Source organism: Crocuta crocuta, unplaced genomic scaffold, assembly GCF_008692635.1.
Source record: "Crocuta crocuta isolate KB4526 unplaced genomic scaffold, BGI_CrCroc_1.0 scaffold11, whole genome shotgun sequence".
Classification (NCBI taxonomy): domain Eukaryota; kingdom Metazoa; phylum Chordata; class Mammalia; order Carnivora; family Hyaenidae; genus Crocuta; species Crocuta crocuta.
The window spans coordinates 4268097-4292649 of NW_027528624.1; the positions used below are offsets into that span (position 1 = coordinate 4268097).

Here is a 24553-nt window from a genome sequence, read left to right on the forward strand (position 1 = left end):
ACTGTGGTATCCCCACTTAAACTTAAGTTCGGGAAATTATAGATTGTGGTTATGAAGACAGTGTAATAATCTGGAAGAGTTCTTATGATATAATGTTGAGGGAAAAAAATCAGGCTATGAAATGGTGTATGTGGTATGATTATCACGTCATAAAACAGCCAAAAGAAACCCATCCACATAGCTGAAAGACCTGGAAGGAAACAAAATGCCACAGGAAGTTTGTTGTTTTATAGTGATGAGCTCTGGGGTCATTTTCTAAAACACATTAAAAAAATTTTTTTAATGTATCTGATTTACTTTCATGAAAAAGTAATATAGAATAACCTAATAAAATTGTATGTTGGTAATTCATTTTTTAACATTTATTTTGAGAGTGAGAGCATGTGCACTCACACTAGTGGGAAAGGGGCAGAGAGAGAGAGAGAGAGAGACTATCCCAAGCAGACTCCACACTGTCAGCACAGAGCCCAGTGTGAGATCCTGACCCAAGCCAAAATCAAGAACAGACACTTAACTGACTGAGCCACGGAGGCACCTCTGAGAAACCTCTGAGAATTCATTTTCTAAGTGAAAAGGTTGACGACTCGGGAAAACCTTTTAAATACAAAGCTTATGTTTTCTAAGTACAGCAAACTCCATAAAATGTCAGGACATTTCATAGGGATTTTAGTTTAATATTGATACAAGCAGGCATTAGTATAATAAGGAATTATAACGTTCATTTTTGAGTCTTCTTTTCATTCTTTGTTTTTTTAACTGAATTGCTCTTTGTTAATCACTAAACATTTCTTGCTTCCATTTTTTCCCAAGTAAAATTGGTTAATATTTTTTCTTGTTCTTCTCAAAATGACTATTATGGGAGCTACAAAGAAATCGTTTCAACTCCACACTTCTTCCACGGTCCTCTCCCGGAGGCTTCTAATTACCCAGTGGCATATGCGTGTGTCTGTCTGAAGCACTTAGATTTATCGTGCCCTTGTGGTTTTGTAGGTTTTGCCGCCCCTACAGTCTGCGGGAGAAGCCTGCTGCAGCCCGTTCAGCGGCTTGGCACAGACCCTGTCCCTGTACCTCTCCTCCTCTGTTAAGGGGGTGGGGGTGTGAGTTATTTTCAGCCTGTTTCCCAGGGCTTTTGTAATGATCAAATGGGGCAATAGATGTGCTTTAAGAAAGCACTTAAAAATATGTAAGTGGAAGCCTTAGCTTTGCATTCTTCCCTTGCCTAGAGGGCTGGAACCTGGGAGGCTCATGTCACAGTCCTCTGATGAGCTATGCCTGCCAGTATCCCTAACAGACAGCATGCCGGAGTGTGACAGTCACAGGACCCGGACATGCTGGGGACACGGTGGGTAAGACTTGGCACCTGCCTTTGAGCTGGTGGAGGCCAGATGAGGAGGCAGACCCACAGACATCCTGCGATGCGTCCTGGCAAAGTTACCTGTGTAGCCGGCAGCCTGGTGTCGTGGGCGTGACGGAGTACAGATGGGCTGCAGCTTCTGTTTTTAAATTTTTTTTTAATGTTTATTTTTGAGAGAGAGAGAGAGAACATGAGGGGGGAGGTGCAAAGAGAGAGGGAGACATAGAATCCTAAGCAGGCTTGAGGCTCTGAGCTGTCAGCAGCAGAGCCCAATGCGGGGCTTGAACTCATGAACCACAAGATCAAGACCTGAGCTGAAGTCGGACACTTAACCAACTGAGCCACCCAGGCGCCCCATGGGCTGCAGCTTTGAGGCCAGGCTGAGGCACTTGGACTTGGCTCTGTAGACCTGTCTGCAGGACCAGAGAGTGGCTTTGGCCCATGATTGGTCTCCTGGTCCACAAGCTCTCTCTAAAGGACTGCTTTTACTGGTTCTATATTTCGGCTAATGGGTAGGATTTCACTCAGGAAAGTGCTGCACTTGCTGCCGCTTAGAAAGGTTGCAGACCACTGAGGCAGTGAGGGTCCTTGTAAGAATTGAAAGTAGAGAAGAGATTTATGGGGTGTTACTCCATCAGTCTTGTTTGAACTGAGACATGGAAAAACAAAATTCCTTCCTCCACGTCTCTCACTCTTTCTTATCTCTTGCTTGGTTTGAAAATTATTAATGAAAGAAGACCATCCGTAATGTAAGGCTCTGAGCTCTTACATTGGGAGTTGGTGTTTAAAGCTGTGCCTCATCCATCTCCGTGTCTCTTCCTTCTCCCAGAGAGCCTCCTGCACTTCATGTAGAGTAAAACACCGTCCAGGATGAAGCCGCCTTCTCACACCTTGAGATAGTTCTAACCATACAGGAATTTAGGTTGCTTCCTAACTTTTTAAAATATAAGCAGTACTATTTTACAAGTAAGTTTGATAAGAGTCTAGCTGTTTTCCTATTTGTCGTGTATTTTCTTTTTTATATATGTATATATATATATTTCTAAATATTTATTTTTGAGAGAGAGAACATGAGCAGGGGAGGGGCAGATGGAGAGGGAGAAGGGGGGGCGGAGGAGGAGGAGGAGAAGAGAGAGAGAGAGAATGAATCCCAAACAGGCTCCATGCCGTCTGCACATAGGCCAATATGGGGCTCGAACTCATGAGTTGTGAGATGATGACCTGAGCTGAAACCAAGAGTTGGACACTTAACTCACTGAACCACTCAGGTGCCCCTGTTGTGTATTTTTCTCAGTCTAGAGTAGTGATCTAGATACACTTTTGGGGTTTATAGTCTACTTTAAGTATCAGATGGAAATTGGGAACCCTTTTCCTGGAAAAATGTGCACGTGTATCACTTTGTCTAGAATGTTGGGAGCTCATAGGATTCCATTCATGAACTCTTCCCCTTTACATCTGGTCTAGACAGTTTAGAGGTGACTTTTGAGATAATCTTTCCTAACTTTCTGTTCGTTTATTCAAACATTACAGAAAATTGAAAGAATATACCTGCCTTAATTCAGAAACTAATTATTTTGCCATATTTGTGCATGGTCTTCTCCTCTGCCTGCCTCCCATTCCTCCTCTCTTTCTCTTCATACATGCACACATTTTTTGTAGTACTTTTTGGAATGTAAGTTATAGACATTATGCCACACCACCCCAAAATATTTCAAGAATAAGTTCATTCTACAGGTAAAAATATTTCAAGAATAAGTTCATATCTAATTATTCTACATTATCAGCCTCAAGAAATTAGCAGTGATCCTAGCTGGTATCCGGGTATCTTCATAGCTCTCTAATTGTTACAAAAATGAGTTTTGTAGGCTTTTTTCCCCTTTTTTTGTTATTTATGTTTACATTTATAGAACCAAGATCTAAGTTGTGTACAGCAATTGTTTATTATGTCTTGAGTCTAGAAAAGTTTCTTCTTTTTTTCTTTTTTCAATGGCATTGCCTTTCTAGCAAGTTTAGTGTGGTTACCTTGTAGAATATTCCAAGTCTGGACTTGTAAAATTGTTTACCCATAGTATCATTTAATTTCTAGTAGTTTCTGTATTATCTATCAGCTGGAAGTTAGGTTAAGATCAGATTTGGATTAAGCAGTTTTGGTGAGAATAGTTAATAGGTGATTCCCTATCTTTCACACTGAGCCACATTGAGAAGTGCATAATATCATGTCATCCCACTGTGGGAGGTGCTGAGTCTGATGGGACTTTGTAAAACAAGACTATTTTTTAATAGCATGTTCTTCATTTCATCCATACTTACAGCGAATTTTTTCCCAAGTGATGTTAAATTTTAGGCTAAAATTTGTCTTCCATTAAATTGCAAGCAGGGAATATGATCCTACCTGGAGTTTATATACTAGATGAAGACTGGCTTAGTCTCTTCAGGCTGCTGCAACAGTTCTGCTTGCTGGAGGGCTTAAGCACAGTTTCAACACAGTTCAGGAGGATGGAAGTTGAAGATCAGGTACCGGTAGGTTTGGTTTCTCATGAAGCCTCCTTGGCTTGCAGGTGGCCACCCTCTTCCTGTGACCTCATATGACCTTTCCTATGTGTGCTCATCCCTGATATCTCTTTCTCTTTGTATAAGGACACCAGTCCACCTGGTTTGGGGCCCTATCCCTAGGACCTCATTTAACCTTAATTATCTGGCTTTGTCTCCAGATACTGTCACATTAGGGATTAAGCCTTCAGCATATCAATTTTGAGTAACATACAAACATTCAGTTTCTAATAGCCTCATAAGAAATATGAGTCTTCAAAAAATATATTTAAAGAATAGAAAATTCACAGAAAAGACACATATAAATTCAGCTTGACAAACTTGAGATGTATTTATAAATAAGACTGTATTTGTAGGGCTTGAGAGAAAAAAACAAATGATGTAAATAGACAATATCAGAGAATAAATATAAACATGGGGAAAAAATATCTGTGGGTCTCACGTTGGTCAAGAATAATGCCGCAGTGACTCCTCTGCCATCACTAGGAATACCAAGCCCCACAGTGTGCAGGAAAAGAGTGTGGCGTTCCCTGTGCATTGTCTGGGGTGCAGGGGTACCGTACCTCTTGATAGAGGAAACTGCTTTGAAACGTGTACACTCACACATACCCATCCTGCATTCTTTGAGTCTTAGGTGAATGTGAGTTCACTTTGAGAGCCTTTGAACCAGAGAAAGTTGTTGAGAACTGGAGGTACAGTTCCATCAGGAGAGGTGGAGATGCCAGCCCGTGACCCAGCGTGTGTGGGCGTGAACTAGGCCCTCCGAGAACAGAGAACATCCAGTGGATCTGTGTCCATGGAAGATGGGACGGAAGGAAAAAGCCTCAGACTCTCATCTCAGGAATTTAGGTTAGATGGGGAAGAGTTTTGTGGTTACTGCTCTGAGTGAAAGGGCATATCTAAACCAGGACAGGAAGAAAGCCCTAGTTCCCACCCTTCTTGGGAGAGCACCTCATAAGAAGAAACCTCCCAAGAACCCCTCTGCCATGGGCACAAGGAGGTCTGCCAAGAACTACTTCTTAGACTGGTGGTTCGTCTTTCTCTTCCCGGGTCCCCCTTCTCTACCGCAGCTCCTGTAGTTTGAGTGCGTGAACCATTTAGATTTACTTTAGGGGGAGCCCAGGCATGGAGAATGTGTACACATTAGGGAAGTTAGCAGTACCATGGTCACGCACAGTACAGTCCTCAGATCAGATGCCTTGTGGCTTATCTAGTGGCCGCTTCAGCAGCACACGTACTAAAGTCGGAATGATCCAGAGCAGGTTAGCACGGCCTCTGCGCAAGGATGCATGCCGATGCCATGTGGTTCCTCCGGGCCTTGCAGCTTCCTCTCTGACCCAGCAGTCCTTTCCAGGCATCTCCGTCCTCGCCTGTTGGCCTTTCTTTCCAGCTCCTCCTGCTTTCTACTCTGACAGAGATGTGGCTCTCCCCAGGCCCCCAGAGCCACGGAGTTCTTGCCTCATGTGAAGCCCATACTCCAAGCAGCCGGGGGCTTCGCTTTGCCCACCCCGACCCGCACCGTCCCCTCCAACTCTGACTGAGGCAGAGGCGTCTGTGACCCCAGTCCGCACATCCAGGCCTCCTGCTTTGCAGACATGCTCTCCCCCCGGCGGCAGCAGGGCCGCAGTTGTTACATCCGGTCCCTGCCCCAGCGTCGTCGTTCTCTTCCAGTGCTGCCCCTGACGCCCTGCTCCGGGAGGCCCTCCTGCCTCGTTCCTCGTTCTCACCTGTTCCCTTGTCTAGAGCTCCAACTTGGGGCCCTTCCCCCTTTCTCTCCTCGTTGGGCTGATTTCTCCCACTACCACGGCCTGTCAGCTCCGACCTGAGCACGCAGGCTCCCCAAGCTGCCTTCTCGGTGCGCCATCCCTTCCCCCTGTCCCTCCCGCTGAGCACTGGCTGCCTGGACCCCGCTCAGCCCGTGTGGGCCCTGCGGAGCTCGGCAGCCTTCCTCCCTGCCCCTCCCCCGTTGCTGGCCACTCGCACTTGACTTGCCCCTCTTCCTTGTCTTCACCTTCCACTTAGTCCCCATGGCCTGGTGATTCTGCTTCTTAAATATTTCCCTATCAGGGATGATTTATTTGTATTTACATGCTCAAGATGGTAATGGTCACACCAGCCCAAGTGCAAGTGTTTAAGCTCTCACACACCCTGCGTTCTGTAACAGGGCTGCTTGATCTGGTGACTTGCAGATCCTTCCCATTGCTCCTCCTCTCCAGCTTTGTTCCCTGGCTGGGTCCTTTGTTCATCAGCGGCTGCTTCTGCCGCACTGGGCGGCCTCCCTCCTGGTTCCTGTGCAGTGAGGGAAGGAGTGGCTTCTCAAGTTGTTGAAGATATTTATTTGTTTATTTTTAATGTTTATTTATTTTTGAGACAGAGTGCGAGCGGGCGAGGTGCACAGAGAGAGGGAGACACAGGATCTGAAGCAGGCTCCAGGCTCCAAGCTGTCAGCACAGAGCCCAATGCAGGACTTGAACCCACGAACCGTGAGATCGTGACCTGAGTCAAAGCCAGACCCTTAAGTAACTTAGCCACCCAGGTTCCCGGTTGTTGAAGTTATTTAAAGATCTCCTTTTGCCTGCAGCGGTGCCTGCACACTGTGGAGCGGCTTCCCTGGGGCAGGGGATGGAAGGGGGCTTCTCGGAGGAAGGGGCAGGACCGCCCAGACCAGAAGCCAGGACAGCTCTGCTTCTGTGTTAAATACGAAATTGGGATTGTGTCTTATATTTTGTTTTTGAGGACAAATCTGTAAGACAAACATACGAGTCTGGTTCCTCTCTATACAATCTGGTCCCTTTCTAACTTTCTATTTATGTTTACTAGCTTTTGTCAAATTAAAGAGCTGTAGTTTTTATTTATTTTTTTTTTAAGAGCACAAGCAGGGGAAGGGCAGAAGGAGAGAGAGAATCCCAAGCAAGCTCCTTGCAGTCAGCACAGAGCCTGATGGGGGGCTTGGGCCCACAACCCTGGGATCATGACCTGAGCAGAAATCAGTAGTCGGATGCTCAACTGACTGAGCCGCCCAGGCGCCCCAAAGAGCTGTAGTTTTTAAAAGTCAAATAGTACTAGTAGGCTTATAATGAAAACTTTTAAAAACAAAGCACAGGCACCTTTTAGTTCCCTGTGCTATCCCTCCTCCCCGATTCCCACTCCAGTTCCCACTTTCTGACTCTCACTCCGATTCCCACTTCCTACTCTGATTCCCACTCCTGACTGCTGCTCCCTGATTCCCACTCTCTGTGGCAAGCACTCTAATTTTAACCCTTTGTGTTTCTCTCCATATTTCTGAATTAAAGGCTAGTTCTGTCCAGTCTTGACTTTTCATCCTCAGGTGTTCCCTGTGAACTTCCTACCTGGAAAACGAGAAACTGGCTGTCTTGGAACGCTCCTTTCCATACGTTTCCGGCGTGCTCCCGTCTCCACAGTTGGTGGCCAGTGTTCTGTGGTGAACACACGATCCACAGACAGCTGGCACACACAGCCACGGTTGAGTGGCTGCCTCGTGCACCCTGGCCTTTGCCCACAGTCAGTAAAGTTGCCTTACTTACTGCTTAGTTTTCTGGGTACCAACCACAGATTAATCCCTACACTCTCCAAAATAGTAGAAACCTCCTCGGAATGTGTTCCACCACTTAGGAGGTGGTTTTCTGGCGCTGTTTCTCCCATGGCCCTTGGCCCTCTGTGCCAGCATCACAGCTGGCAGGTACCCAAGGGTGTTGGTTCCCTCGCCTCCCCCTGGCACGGGAGCCCCTATTTTCGGGATCACGCACTTGTATTTTGTGGTTTGGTAGAACCCTGTTTTGGTGGAACATGTCTTCTGGGAAATTTTAAGACAGTTGCTTTATAAGTCTCCCCCCTTATTTAGCTGGGACGTAGCAGTCCCTTTGCAACTCGTTCCTTCAGCTCTTTTGTCTTTTCTCTTTCTGTCCTTCTAAATTGATGATCTCATTTTAATATCCTTTCTCTCCCAGTTTCTTTTCTTTGCCTGCTTATCCCATTTTGTGGGCAGTATCCTCCAAGTTTTCTTTGACTTTTAAAAAGTTAATGCTGGGGCGCCTGGGTGGCTTAGTCGGTTAAGCATCCGACTTTCACTTAGGTCATGATCTCGCGGTTCATGGGTTCGAGCCCCGCATCAGGCTCTGTGCTGACTGCCAGCTCAGAGCCTGGAGCCTGTTTCAGTCTGTGACTCCCTTTCTCTCTGACCCTCCCCTGCTCACGCTGTCTCTCTCTCTCTCTCCTAGAAATAAATAAAACATTAAAATAAAAAAGTTAATGCTATTTTTAATTTTTAAGAGCTCTTTTTTGTTTTCTGATCGTTTTTTAAAAAAACATAGCATTGGGGCGCCTGGGTGACTCCATCAGTTAAGTATCCGACTTCAGCTCAGGTCATTACCTCACATTTCATGGGTTCGGCCCTGCATCAGGCTGTGCTGACAGCACAGAGCCTGGAGCCTGCTTCGGATTCTGTGTGTCCCCCTCTCCCTTCCGCTCCCCTGCTCACACTCTGTCTCTCTCTCAAAAATAAACTAAAACATTAAAAGTAAATTAAAAAATAGCATCATATTCATATTTCACAGAGGATGAAAGATGAAGATATTAATTGAAGGTTTTGAAGTGTCCCTCTGTATTCTTCTCTGTCTTTTTCCTTCAGGTTCTTTCTGTCTTTATTTAGGCTTCTTTTTCATATTAGATGCTTTTCTCACATGTCTGGTGGTCATTGGTCATCTCCTCATATTTAAGGGGTGGAGACTAGCCAGTGACCTGGACACCGGGGTGAGGGGTGCTGGTGCTGTTAACTGATGGGCTTCTCTGCGGGGTGATGCCTGGCCCTCTCCTTCTGCACGTGCCTTACCTAGTGACTGAGGTGGGTTCGTTTCTCAGATCGAGTTGCTAGGTTTTTACCATAGGCCCCTGAGCTGTGTTTGTGTCCGGTCCCCCACCCCAAGCTTCCATTTGGCCTTTCCAGAGGATCAGACAGATGTGCACCTGCTGCTGTTTGTGTGGATGGGAGAAGACATGTGGAACTTTGTTCTTTTTCAGGACTTCCACCCAGTCCCTCTGTCCTTCTCCACCCTCACCTCCACTTTGAGAAGGGTCTCTGGCTTCTGCAGCACAAATCAGCTTACTCCTGGTCTCCTTCCTTGCTGTGGGCTTCGGCTTCAACTGCCTCTGGGCTGTTTGGTCACTTAACCATGTGTCCATCAGCTGCCCAGTTTCTAGATGTTGGCTCCTCTGTCTGCTGACCTTGTCTCTCCAGTTCTCTGTTGAGTTTCACCCACATTACTGTCAATTTGGGAAGGCATCCAGGCCATCATGTGACCTCTCATAGCTCAGTAGCCTTCTCTGTGGCCGCCATTCCTCTGCACACTAGCCTCAGTGGGCTACTTTGGTTTCCTGAATCCATATTGCTTTCTTGCCTTTGCACATGCTGTTCCTTCTGCCCTTGCCCCTACCTGTCCAGGGAATTCCACCTGTCCTTGAAGATTGCGCAGTCTGCCCTTTCCTCTGCCCCCACCCGGGCAAAGTTAGAGTCAGCCCTGCTCGCTAGCCAGGTGCTCTAGGAGCACCTCCTGTGTGCCAAGAACACATGTTGTAACATTTTCCACATTATGTTGTAACTATTGGTTGGGTGTTTTCTTCCTTTTTTTTTTTTTTTTTTAATTTTTTTTTTAATATTTTTATTTATTTCTACGAGAGAGAGAGAGAGACAGTGTGAGCAGGGGAGAGTCAGAGAGAGAGGGAGTCACAGACTGAAACAGGCTCCAGGCTCTGAGCTGGCAGTCAGCACAGAGCCCGACGCGGGGCTCGAACTCACGAGCCGTAAGATCATGACCAAAGCGAAAGAAAGTCGGACGCTTAACCAACTAAGCCACCCAGGCGCCCCGGGTTTTTTCTTCCTTACCAGATGTGAGGGCGGAGACCGGAGACCACGCCTCATTCTTCCCTGTAGCCAGGCAGCCTCAGGGCGGTAGCATAGGCAAGTAGGGAGTGAGTGAAGAAAGCTTTGTCTGGAAATGCCTGCCTGCCTCCTCTCTGTGCCTGGAGACAGTGAAGTCCATGGCCTCACCCAGGGGATTGCCATGCTCCCTCCCCAGTTGGGGAATCCCCAGTTACCACGCACACGAGAGAAATTCCCAGTTTGTCCTGCGCACCCTGCCCCAGGAGCACCCAGCATTCAGTTGTCATTCATTATTTTATAGAAAATACTGTTTTAAGCAGGGGGTTTTGCATCTGCCAATATTGGTGTGGAGAGTTCATTAGTTTTGGCTGATTAGATACAGGTATTTTTTATTTTCTCATTTTTCAGGCTATTTGGTTATCCCTCCTTAGGAAAACAGTTTGAATGGGGACTCTAATATCTGAATTCTTCTTCCGACTCAAATCCAAAGCAGTTTCTGAATGTGAATCGTCAGTTTAATCCTAACCCATGGTATAGAAAATCCAGCTTGGTGAGAATTATTAGATATGAGGATACCCTGCCAGCAAACTACACATGATCTCCTTGGATGAAAGCCTTTGCAAGATGACTTGTTCCCGTTTCCGGGCTTGGTGCCCCTACAGTGCTGCCTGAGGTCAGCAGGATAGAATCGAGGACATCTTCACAGATCACCTGCCCTAAGACTTCTTTTCATCTTTTCCTCCTGTGTCATATCTGGCCCCTCTTTACCTCCCTCCGTCTCTTTCTTTACTCCACACTAACGACAGTGTTTGTTTAACCTGAGCCAACAGACTTTTTTTGTCATAATTCTGAAATTCTTCTCTTTATCCAATGTGTCTGTTACATATATTCATGATGAACATCCTAGAAATGTGTTTAGGAAGTTTATAGCCCCAAGCAGGAAACTTTTAAGCCTCATTTCCTTTAATGAGGACACAAGTCAGTGTTTTTTAAAAAATCATAAAGGCAAATGCTTGTTGTTCACCAATTTTGAAAGTACTTATAATTAACTAACTTCATAGAGTTTATCCAGACAATGAAAGATAACAAACCATGATTAAATTATATGGCAGAGGGTATTGTGTGATGATCATGAACTTAGACGATATATCAAGAGCACAATCCCATACAAAAATGGGGAGAGAACTAGAGCTTTAAAGACGTATTTTCAGGGCACCTGGATGGCTCAGTAAATTAAGCTTCTGACTCTTGATATTGGCTCGGGTCAGGATTTCATGGTCATGTAATCAAGCCCCACATCAGGCTCTGTGCTGAGCATGGAGCCTGCTTGAGATTCTGTTTCTCCCCACCCCCACCCTCGTCTCTCCCCCTACCCCGCTCATGCTCACTTGCTCACTCTCAAATAAATTCTAAAAAAAAAGGAAAAAAAAAAAACCACCACAGTTTCTTCTCCAGAGTACATGCACATGGTCCCCAACTTACAATAGTTTGACTTAACGATACTTTGACTTGGTTTGTTTGTTTAAAAATCTTTATTCACAGCTTCTGTCATTAACATAGTTTGTATGTGTTACATCTGGGGTGTTTTTTTTTTGTTGGTTTGTTTTTAATTCAAGTTAGTTAACAATAAGTGTAGTCTTAGTTTCAGGAGTAGAACCCAGTGATTCATCTACATATGACACCCAGGGCTCATCCCAACAAGTGCCTCCTTAATACCTATTACCCATTTAGCCCAACCCCTTCCCACCTCCCCTCCAGCAACCCTCCCTTTGTTCTCTGTATTTAAGAGTCTCATACGGTTTGCCTCCCTCTCTGTTTTTATCTAATTTTTCCTTTCCTTCCCGTGTTCATCTGTTGTGTTTCTTAAATTCCACATATGAGCAAAATCATATATCTATCTTTCTCTGACTTTGACTTTATAATATTGCAAAGGCGATATGCATTCGGTAGAAACCATATTTCAAATTTTGAATTTAAAATTTTAATCTTTCCCAGGCTGTGTGACACTCTTGCTGCTGGGCAGGAGCTGTGGCTCCCAGTCAGCCAGCCATTCAGTCATAGGGTGAGCGACCCATACACTGGCTGCCCTTCTGCACTCATATGGCCATTCTGGTTTTCCCTTTCAGTACAGCATTGCATCAAGTACAGAGATTCAATACTCTATTGTAAAATAAGCTTTGTGTTAGATGATTTTGCTCAACTGTAAGGTAGTGTAAGTGTTCTAAGCACATTTGAGGTAGAACATCATAGGCTAAGATGTGATGTCCGATAGGTGAGTTGTATTATGCGCATTTTCGACTTAGGATATTTTCAACTTATGATGGATGTATATGAATGTACTCCCCTCCCTTGTAAGTCAAGGAAGCTCTGCATGGGCACAATCTTACAAGTGAAAACTATGATTTCAATGGATACATATACTTGACCTTCAATTATAGTGAATAACCAATGGTTTTTCCTTTCGAGTGTTTTGTTAGGAAAAATATATTTGTCACATAGTTGGAATTTTTCAAGTATTTGCTCCAGATATTCATAGTGTTAATGAAACACAGGGATACTTCACTTTATATAGTAGATTTTAAAATGTAGGTGAACTGAATTTTTGTAATCATGATTATATTTTAATATCTGCATGAAGGAGTCTTCTCTATTTAAAAGACTGTTTGGTAGAAATTGCCCTTTTCAGAAGGCAGTTGTTTGGTATGAAATGAGAATTCTTCACCTAATACATCTTTTTGCTAAATGTCTAGACTTAGTTTTCCATGACCAAAGGTAATATTTGCTTATAAACACTAAAACTCTTTTTAATAGAAGGAGGTCTCTTTTTTTTTAACGTTTTATTTATTTTTGAGAGAGAGACCATGAGCAGGGAAGTGACACAGAAAGAGGGAAACACAGAATCTGAAGCAGGCTCCAGGCTCAGAGCCCGATATGAGTCTTGAACTCAGGGACTGTGAGATCATGACCTGAGCCGAAGTTGGACATCTAACCAACTGCGCCACCCAGGCTCCCCAAAAGAAGGAGGTCTTAAATAATTAAATAGACTTAATACTTTCTTAGGCACTTTAGACTATGATTTCAAATAAAGTAGAAAAACTCTGGGTCAGTACATCTTGAACATCCCAAGGTAAGATTTTCCATTTTGCAGGTATTAGCACCCGCAAATATAAGTGGGGCGACATCATCTCCTCTACCTTCTGTTCTGGTGTGTTAGCGTTTTGTTGTTTTTGTGTTTTTTGACCTAGGAAGAGGGAAGGTATATTCTTTTTGCTTTTGGATACAAAGGGCAGGTCCCCCAGCCTTTACTCAGCAGCTGAAAGCAGGCTTATCACAAAATTTAGTCCCTTGTGATCTGATGTGTGGCATCTGCTGATGTGATTGGTGATCCCAAGTCCAGCAGCGTTTGTATACCACCTTTATACCCTGCTTGTGCCATGAGGGGGACAGCAACGAGAAAAATCACTGAAAGTACCCATCATACCTTTTGTTTTTATGTACACACTTTGCAAAAAATACGACGTTTATTTTACATTTGGAGTGGAGTGCAGTCAGGACTGGAGTAGGTAGTGTAGCCAGGCCATTAAAGGTCAGTGCAGGCCTTTTTTTTTTAAATGTTTATTTTTGAGAGAGAGAGAGAGACAGAGACAGATTACAAGCAGGGGAGGGGCAGAGATAGGGAGACATAGAATCCAAAGCAAGCTCCAGGCTCTGAGCTGTCAGCACAGAGGCCAGTGCGGGGCCTGAACCCACAGACCTTGAGATCATGACCTGAGCCGAAGTCGGCTGCTTAACCAACTGAGCCACCCAGACACCCCTAATTGATGTAGTTCAAAGAATTTAAAAACTAAAAATTTTATATTGTTACTGTACGACATCTTTTCACAGACAGTAATTGAGAAAAAGGAGACTAGCATAGATAATAATGTACACTTAAAACTTTAACACAGTCAGTTGAAAACAGTAATTATTCATTTACTTTTTAAGGTATAAGGTTATGATTGAAGTACCAATATGGAATTCAAGAAGATTTGCAAATTCCCTGGTATTCTAAGTGATAAATAATTCTGTAGGGTGTTTTAATTAGGTAGTTTTTAAACTTCGATCATAAAAAAAAAAAATCGGTATCATACCAAAAATAGAGAATCCACGTATATTTTGCCACATTTGCTTTTTTTTATCCCTTTAATTCTTTTTTTTTTAATTTGCTCTACTTAAATCCCTAATAACAGGAGTTCTTCATTATAAACCTCTTCAGAATGTGGCATTTCCTGCCCCAGCCACAGAGCCACGCTCTCACTGCCTCTTTAATTCAAAGAAGGCTCTTATCAGATTGCAGTGAATAACCTTGTCTGGTACTTGGATTAGCCCATGGCTTTAAAGGATGACATCTGTTGAATCAGAGGAGATGAGCATTCATTCTGAAGTTTTACTTTGTCTTACACTATAAGATAGGAAAAGATTTATAAAGGAAACGTTAAAACGTAATGTAAATCTGCTTTTTCAGCTAAAAATGTGATGTTGCCTCTGCAGTTGTATAAATGTAAATGGCTAATATTTGACGTACAACTAATGACTACCTCATAGATGATGCCAACTCCGTGATAGAATAAAAGTCAAACTCCACAAAACCAAATGAAAAAGAATCACAATATATTACTTGCAAAGACTTTTATTCACTATGAGAAAACATTTTCCTTTGCTGGCCCATTAAGTGCCGGTGTTTGGAGTGATGCCACTGACCGCACCTGGTCCTCTATCTGGACTTTTAAGGTAATAATGATAGGTGCTATGTTGGTTTTACACTGGAAAGATTTGAGAGTCATTGTGTTCAACACAACAAGAAAGAAACATGGAGATCTCTCTCATGCAAGCTCTTGTACTCAAATAATCTATCTTTATTTTTTAATATCCACTAACTCACTAGAATAACATCACAGCAATCCATTCCTGTGCTGCAGACCCTCAATCGTGAGTGAAGTGTAAGTCGGTTAAAGGACCTATGGAGTTGATCTCTTACCTAGCAGTTTGTGGGAACATCTTTGAAATTAGATTTAATCTAAACCATTGGAAAGAGTGATTTTTTTTCTTGCCTCCCTGTCAGTTTTTCTCATGACTTTTTATTAGTGTATACTGCAAAAGGGAAGCCCATTTTAAGCTCTAAACTGACCATATATAAGAATGCTTTTTGCCAGAATAGGTGGGAAGGATGTGAGTAACAAGGAAAATAATGGAAACCTACTTAGGAAAGGAAATCATATAGCCTCCCACCTTTCATGGCTATCTTTATGCAACTATTGATACTGTTTAGTTTTTTTATTTTTATTTATTTATTTATTTTTTAAATTTATTTCTGAGAGAGAGAGAGAGTGTGCGTGAGAAGGGGAGGGTCAGAGAGGGAGACACAGAATCCAAAACAGGCTCCAGGCTCTGAGCTGTTAACACAGAGCCCAACGCGGGGCCTGAACCCACAGACCTCTAGATCATGACCTGAGCCAAAGTCAGCCGCCCAACTGACTGAGCCACCCAGGCGCCCCTTGTTTAGTTTTTTAGATTTTTCCTTTTTGTTATTCTAGATGTTCTGTTGAGCTCTCTATAGGAGAAAATAGCTTTCTTTAGCAAAAAAAGGTGCAGCTACCGTGTTTATACTTTCTTTGTCGATGCTATTTTGGTTGACTGACAGTGGTAACTAGGATGTTTAAAAATTAAGTTGCTCTTTGGACTCAGATCATCAATGAATCACTGTATAGAACACTCAGTACAGATAAGTTATAAAATATATTAAATAAATAATTGTTCTTGAAATTAAAATTTAACAGTATAATTTAAGAATGAAAGATGGGAGGCAGTTATTCATATAAATGGATTATTAGATAGGTCTTTTAAAGAACATGTTGGGCAGGAACAGCATCAGCAAGGTGTCTGAATAACATTAAGGGACCCTCCTTTCCCCAGCAGACACCAAATCAATAATACACAGACTAGTTCCGTGAAAAGTCCAGAAACTAGTTGAAAGCCTCCTGCACCCCAAGCTAAGTGTGAAATCAGCCACATCAAAGCTGGTAGGAAAATTCAGGATACCCTCTTGCCATAATCACTACTCCCAGCAAAGTATAATAAGATTGAGAGAAAAAACTCAGCTCTCAGCTTCTTCTTAGGAAGAAAAGGAAAGAACTGAACTATACGTGCAACATTCTGATTTTTTTCTGGGTGCGGCTGAGGCACTGGCTTCTGTCTCACCTGTCTCAAAGAGCTAACAGCATGCTAGGGGCAACTGACATACTGTTTGAATTAGTGTGGCAGTCCTCACTACAGCCTCTCCCCCGGCCCAGTGCAGAGTGAGCAAGAGAGGAAAAGAAGGACAGAAGGACTATAAGACTGCCATAAAACAGTTAACAAGATGGCAATAGTAAGTTCTTTCTTATCAATAATAACTTTAAATGTAAATGGATTAAACTCTCCAGTAATAAGACATGGAGTAGCTGAATGGATTAAAAAAGCCAAAGTCCAACCATATGTTGCCTGTAGGAGACTCACTTTAGATTTAAGGTCATATGTATGCTGAAAGTAAAAAGAAGGAAAAAGATAATTCCATACAAATGTTAACCAAAAGAGAGCAACGGTGAGTGTGTTTATATCAGACAAAATAAACTTTGTCAGAAACTGTCACAAAGACAAAGACATTATATAATGGAAAAAGGGTCAATTCACCTGGAAGATAGAATAGTTATATATGCATGGAACATCAGAGAACCTAAATACATAGAACATTGATGAAGCAAACACTGACAGAACTGAAAGGAAAAATAAATAGCAATATATATTGTAATGGTAGGAGACTTCACTACTCCACTTTCAGTACTGGACAGTATATCCAGACAGAAAAATCCATAGAAAATCAGTGGACTTTAACAACGCTATAAACCAAGTGGACCTAACAGATGTATTTAGAACATGTCAGCCAACCGAAGCAGAACATACATTCTTCTGAAGCACACAGGGAACTTTCTGCAGAATAGATCATGTGTTGGATCACAAAACAAGTCTTAACAAATTTAAGAAAATTGAAATTATATTAGGTATCTTTTTCAATCACAGTGGAATGAAACTAGAAATGAATAGTAGAGGTTAATACTGGAAGATTTACAAATATGGGAAAATTTAAGAACGTACCCCTGATTAATCAAGTGGGGCAATGAAGAAACTGAAAGGAAAATTAGAAAATACCTCTAAACGAGTGAAAATGAAAACACAACATGCCAGGACTTACCGGATGCAGCAAAAGTAGCACTAAAAGGGACATAAATACTGACAATGAGAAAAAGAAGAAAGTTCTCAAACAATCTAACCTCACAACTCAAGGAACTAGAAAAAGAAGAACAAACTTAGTCCACATTAGCAGAAGGAAGGAAATCCTAAGGCTTAGAGCAAAAATAAAATGAAATGGAAAACAGAAAAAGAATTTTTAAAATGAAATTAAGAGTTGGATTTTTTTGAAAAGATCAATAAAATTGAAAAAACTTTAGACTAAGTTAAAAAAGAGATGACTCTGGTAAAATTAAATGAAAACAAACAAAACAAAAAAATCAAATGAAAGAGGAGAGGCCCCAGGCTGGCTCATTCAGTAGAGTGTGACTCTTGATCTCTGGGTTGTACGTTTGAGCCCCACGTTGAGTGTAGACATTACTGAAACATAAAATCTTAAAAAAAAAAAAAAATTAAAAAGGTGATATTTGCAACTAATGCCACCAAAGTAAGGATCATTAGAAATTACTATGAACAATTCCATGCCAACAAACTGGAAAACCTAAAAGAAATGGATAAATTCCTAGAAACATACAACTTACCAAGACTGAATCATAAAGAAATAGAAAATCTGAGCAGACCTATAACTAGCAACAAGATTGAATCAGTAATCAAAAACTTCACAAAGAAAATGCCAGCACCAGATGGCTTAATTGGTGAATCCTGCCAAACGTTTAAAGAATTAACACCATTCTTTCTCTCTTTCCCCAAAACTTGGAGAGCAGGGAATACTTCCAAGCTTATTTTAAGAGGCTAGCATTACCCTAATACCAAAGCTTGACAAAGACACTATAAGAAAATTACAGACCAATATCCTTGATGAATATAGATGCAAAAATTCTCAACAAAATACGAGTAAACTTGATTAAGCAGCAAATTAAAAGGATAATATATAGTAGTCAAGTGAGATTTATTCCTGGTAGGCAAGGATGTATAAATTATGAAAATCAACTAATGTGATACACCCCATTAACAGAATATAGGATAAGAACCACATGATCCCCTCCATAGATGCAGAAAAAATATTTGATTAAATTCAACACCCTTGCATAACAAAAAGTTCTAAACTAAGAATAGAAGGAAATTACTTCAACATAATAAAGGCCACATATGAAGATCTCACAGCTAATATCATACTTAACAGTGAAAAACTGAAAGTTTTAGCTCTTTAGGATCAGGAACAAGGCAAGGATGACCAGTTTCTCCATTTCTATCCAACATAGTACTGGAAATTTTAGAGCAATCAGGCAAGAAAAAGAAATAAAAGGCATTTGAATAGGAAAGGAAAAAGTAAAACTTTGTTTACAAATGATATGATATTAGGGACACCTGGGTGGCTGAGTTGGATAAACATCCAACTTCAGCTCTGGTCATGATCTCACAGTTCATGAGTTCGAGCCCCATATTGGGCTCTGTGCAGACAGCTCAGGGCCAGGAGCCTCCTTAGGATTCTTTGACTCCCTCTCGCTCAACCCCACTTGCACTCTGTCTCTCTCTGTCTCTCAAAAATGAATAAATGTTAAAGGAAGTTTTTTAAAATGATCTTATATGTAGAAAACCCTAAAGATCACACACACACACACACACACACACAACTGTTAGAATAAACAAATTTAGTAAAGTTGCAAGATACAAAATCAAGATACAAAAATCAGTTCCATTTTTACATACAAGCAATGAATAGTCTGAAAAGGAAACAAAGAAAACAATCCCTATGTGCAGTAGTACCAAAAAGAATAATTGGGGGCACCTGGGTGGTGCAGTCAGTTAAGTGTCCAACTCGTGATCTTGGCTCAGGTCATAATCTCACAGTTTGTGAGTTTGAGCCCTACATCAGGCCCTATGCTTATGGGGTAGAGCCTGCCTGCGAATCTCTCTCCTCTCTGCCCCTCCCCTACTTGTGCTTGCTCACTCTCTCAAAAAAAGAAACTTAAAAACATTTTTTAAAAACAAATAAATGAATAAACTTAACCAAGGAGGTGAAAGATTTGTACACTGAAAAGTATTAAACACTAATGAAAGAAATTAAAGAAGACACAAATAAAGGGGGAAATATCTCATGTTTATGAACTGACTTAATGTTGTTAAAATGCCCATACTACACAAAGCGATCTACAGATTCAGTGCACTCCATATCAAACTCCCAGTGGCATTTTTTTTTTTTTACAAAGATAGAAAAAAAAAATCCTGAAATTAAAATAGAATCACAAAAGACCTGAAATAGCCAAAACAGTTCTGAGAAGAACAAAGCTGGAAGAATCACACTTCCTGATTTCAAAATACATTACAGAGCCACATTAAATAAAGTGTGGTACTGGCATAAGTACTGGCAGAGAGACTAGTGGAACAGAATAGAGAGCCCAGAAATTAACCAGTGTGTATCTGGTCAGCTGTCTTCCAACAAAGATTCCAAGAAAATACAATGAGGAAAGGAAAGGATAGCCTTATGAACAAATGTTTCGAGGATAACTGAATATTCATATGCAAAACAATGAAATTGGACCCTTGTCTTACAGCATATACAAAACCCTACTCAGGCTGGACTAAAAGTTAAAAATCAAGACTGAAAATGTAAAACTCTTAGGAGAAGGCATTGGAATTCTTCATGTCATTGGTCTTGGCAATGATTTTTTTGGTTAGGACACGAAAAACAAAGGCAACAAAAACAAAATTAGACAAGTATGTAACATCAAATTTAAAAGTTTCTGCAGAGCATAGAAAACAATTAGCAGAGTGAAAAGTCAACCTATGGAATGGGAGAAAATATTTGCAAACCATGTATGTGATAAGTAAAATCTAGAAGGAGCTCCTTTAATTAAGTAACAAAAAACTAAAAGCCAGATTAAAAAGTGGACTAAATATTTGAATAGTTATTTCTACAAAGAAAACAGATCAGTGACCAACAAGTAAATGATAGATGCTTAGCCAGTAATCATCAAGGAAATGCAAATCCAAACCACAATCAGTTATCACCTCACATCTGTTAAGAATAGTTTTGGGGAAAAAAAACCACCACAAATAAATGTTGGCTAGGATGTGGAGAAACTGGAATGGGATTGTAAAATGTTGTTGCATATAGACAGTATGGAGGTCCCTCAAAAAATGAAAAATTGAACTACCATGTAATGTGGCAGTCCCAAAATTCTTTTGAGTATTTATCCAAAAGAATCGAAATCAGGGTCTTGGGATATTTGTGCAACCTGTTCAGTGCAGCATTATTCACAGTAGCCAAGATGGGGAAACAACCTAAATGTCCATCAGTGAATGAAAAGACAAGGAAAGTGTGGTATGTGTGTGTGTATATTTGTATATGTAAATGTATATGAATATACACATACATACAATGGAATATTATTCATCCTTAGGAAGGCTGAATAATACATGGGTAAACCTTGAGGGCATTATCCTAAGTGAAATATTCCAGTCACTGAAACCCAAATACCATATAATCTCAATTAAATGAGGTATCTAAAATAGACTCCTAGAAGCAGAGAATAGAATGATGGTTGCCCAGAGCTGGGGGTAGGGAAAACAAGGAGTTGCTGTTCAATGGGTATGAAGTTTTAGTTGTGGAAGATGATTAAGTTCTGGAGATATGCTGGATAACATTGAGCCTGTACTTAATACTGTATTGTACACTTGAAAACTTAACAGATCCCATGTTAAGTTTTCTTACCACTATAGTATATTGAGGCTCTGAATTTATTTTGAAATCAATTTCTTTTTCTTTTCTTTTTTTTTTTTTTGCATTTATTTATTTTTTTGAGAGACAGAGACAGATTTTGAGTAGGGAAGGGACAGAGAGAGAGGGAGTCACAGATTCCGAAGCAGGCTCCAGGCTTCCGAGTTGTCAGCTCAGAGCCCAGTGCAGGGCTTGAACTCACAAACTGCAAGATCATGACCTGAGCCGAAGTCAGACACTTAACCAACTGAGCCACCCAGGTGCCCCTCTATTTCTTGTTCATTTAGTGTTCTGTTTTCTTCCTCAGCCTTTATTAATACAGCAGTGTGATGGCAGCTGTGGTTTAACGTAGAGCCCTTGTATGAATGCCAGTGTTCATTCAGTTGGCTCAATTACAAAATTAAGCTTCCCAGGGTTACCTGCAGCATTCCTAAACCACAAATGCAATGCTGCCCTGGACAGCCCAACCCTTGGCATTGACTATATCCTTGTGTTTTGTTGGGGAGAGGTGATATGCGTGCCCCTACCCGTGATGCTCTTCTAATCAAATTCTAGGCAAGACCCACTGAGCCCTCTTCATGACTAGGCCTTAACCTTGGCCTATAAAACAGGATTCTCATCACAAATGATTTCATACACACACACACACAGTCTAAGAGACTCGAACAAGCACTAGCATGGTTTCTATCAGCTCAAAGCTGTATCACTAAAGATGACAACTCCAGCCCCCTTAACTTCTTGCCTGGGAAAGTTCAAGGCTGCCAAAAGAATTTACTATTGTTCTGGACAGGACCTGGTAGGAGTGCCCCTGTACCCCAGTCTCTGTAGGTGTGTAGGACCCTAATTTCAGTAAGCGCTAGCTAGCAAGCCCAAGTGGCCTAATCACATTGACAAACCCCTCCTTCCACTTTTTGTGTATTTCCACCCACCCACCCCCAGTCACCTCCATACAAGTGGTAGTTGAGTTCACTTCACGCTGGACTCTCTTCCCTATGCCAGCAGCTATACTGGTAAAAGTCTGTTCTTACCTCCTTAGTTTCTGGTTTTGTTCATCTTTGACCCCAGTCAGGTACTATTGGGTCAGCGCCCATCACTGTGTACCCAACAGCTACTGTGCATCAGAGACTTTTACTTTCTTCTGAATCATTTTGTCTTCGCCCTTCTGTTGAAGTTTTTTAGTAGCCGTAGGAAAAAATTACTATTTTCATATATTGAGAACTATATTTAGATGTATTTTTAAAATTTGGTGCATTTTAATGTTTGCTTATTTTCGAGAGACAGAGACAGAGTGGGAGTGGGGAGGGACAGAGAGAGAGAGAAGGAGACACACAATCCAAAGCAGGCTCTAGGCTCTGAGCTGTCAGCAACAGACCCCATTGTGCTCAAACTCACAAACCATGAGATTATGACCTGAGCTGAAGTCAGATGCTCAACCAACTAAGCCACCCAGGCGCCCTAAAACTTGGAGCATTTTAAAACAGAAAAGGATCTGAGACTGCATTTAATATAACTTTTTTAGCCTCTACAGAGGAGACTAACACTTAGGGAGATAAATGATCAATTCGAAGTGATGTAAGTAATTAGATTAGTGTCCTTAGCATTTCCAAGGATCATGTTGTCTTGGGTGGCTGCTCTAGGCATTTTCACCCTACTCCACAGACCTGATAAAGAGCTCTATTCCTGGAACACTTTTCTCTACCTCATTCAGTGCATACTTAAATATATTTTTAATAGTATATTGACATGGTATAAAAATTTAAATATTCAAAGGGGTATATGATGAAAAATACCCTTTCCCCCACCATCCCCAAGCCTCCTCCTTCTGTTTCCCCAAAAGTAATTGCTATTTCCAATTACTTCTGGAGATGTTCTAGTTAAATGTATGTTTTAATTAGACCTGTACTCAGACCACTCTCCTCCACCCCAGAAACCACGTGTGGGCATCTTAGAAGGGTGAATAAACTTAAAAAGAGAGCCTGAAAGATTTGGAGAAGAATGTTCTAGCAATAGGAATTATTTACCATTAAAATTGATGCCTGGGGCAGAGAGAGTATTTTCTTCTCTGAAACTCTTTAAACATAAGATAGTGTGTCGTCTTTATGAGTTAGTTTGTAAGAGGTTGTTTTGCAGTGAAACAGGGCAATGACCAGAATTACATGTTTAACCCAAAGGTACACATTTTTATTGTAGGTATTTTTACTGGGATTTCTTTCCCATATTTATCAGAATAAGTGTTTTTTTTTTTTTTTAATGCTTATTTATTTTTGAGAGAGCGCTCATGAGCAGGGGAGGGGCAGAGAGAGGGGAGAGAGAGAATCCCAAGTAGGCACCATGCTGCCAGCACAGAGACCGATGTGGGGCTCCATCTTGCAAACCATGAGATTATGACCTGAGCCAAAATCAAGAGTTGGACCACAATCAACCAGCTGAGCCACCCAAGCACCCTAGCATAAATCTTAAAATGTCTGTTTTAGAAATTACTGTTATAGTCAACTGTGAAATTACATTTCATCTTTAAAATTAAAAAATAAAAACGGGAAATAATCTGTTAGGTGACAAATTCTATCACTTACAACTGTCTGATTTCAATGACTCTAGTTGCAAAATATTCCAATCTGCCTTGAAGCATTTGAAAGGTAGTGCTCTGAAACCCCAACGGGGGGGGTCTTTCAAAAATAAATTTGACTTCAGTGGTATTTCTGGTTTTTTTGTTTGTTTGTTTTTGTTTTTAAATTTTTTTTTAATGTTTTATTTATTTCTAGGAGAGAGAGAGACAGCGTGAGCAGGGGAGGGTCAGAGAGAGAGGGAGTCACAGACTGAAACAGACTCCAGGCTCTGAGCTGGCAGTCAGCACAGAGCCCGATGCGGGGCTCGAACCCACAAACCGCGAGATCATGACCTAAGCGAAAGTCGGACACTTAACTGACTAAGCCACCCAGGCGCCCCTTCAGTGGTATTTCTGAATAGAAGAATCCTTCTAAAGAACAGAGACATCATGGTTGGTCCCTTCATTCCTCTCTCCACAGTGGCACATTTAGACATTTGCCACCAACGGAGTAGAGGTTACTGGTAGGAATGTGTAATCACTTTGTTACCTGCTCTCCTAGCTTTAAATCACAGAAGCAAATAAATGGACAAAAGGGTCAACTTCTTCTGAAACTAGTTCCAATGGCTACTAGTTAAACTCTGCTACAAAAGATGTGGTGTATTTTTATAGTTGAAACTTCCTAACATGGTCTTTATTCAAGAATTTAGATGAATACTGGTCTCCAAAAATAAAAGTACTGAGGAGATATTATCACTGGTTCCAAAACAGAAGTCTTGTGAGTGATTTTATATCATTTTCCTATCACCTTTGGTTTGTGGCTTGGTTCATTTTAAATTACTGATAATAATTGTGTTATATTTTTAAATAATTACATCTAAAAATAGTTTAGACTGGAGTGCCCGGTTACTAAACACTGCGTGCAGTGACAGGCAGCCGTTGAACGGGTGTGGCCTCAGGGCCAGTAGGTTTCTCCCAGCCTGTTTGGTTCTTGGTGTACACGTTACAGAGGGAAGCTTGTCCCTGACCCTACACGAAGCCTGCCGTCCAACAGGGAAGAACAGCAGGAAAAATATGAGACAGAAATTTACTTCATCCATTTTTTAAAGTATTTTGGAGGCCAGTTTTGTGGGAGGATTCAATAGTCTAAACAGGAAAGAAGTTTTTGCTTCCTTTGTAGGAAAATTTGAGTAAAGGCCAAAGCTTTGGGCAGAAATACATTTA

The 24553-nt window shown here is 41.5% G+C and overlaps 1 protein-coding gene across 1 annotated transcript in view; it reads left to right on the forward strand.

Moving 5' to 3' along the window:
* TULP4 (TUB like protein 4) overlaps nucleotides 1–24553 on the forward strand; it is a 168342-nt gene that overhangs the window by 100081 nt on the left and 43708 nt on the right. The window lies entirely within an intron of this gene.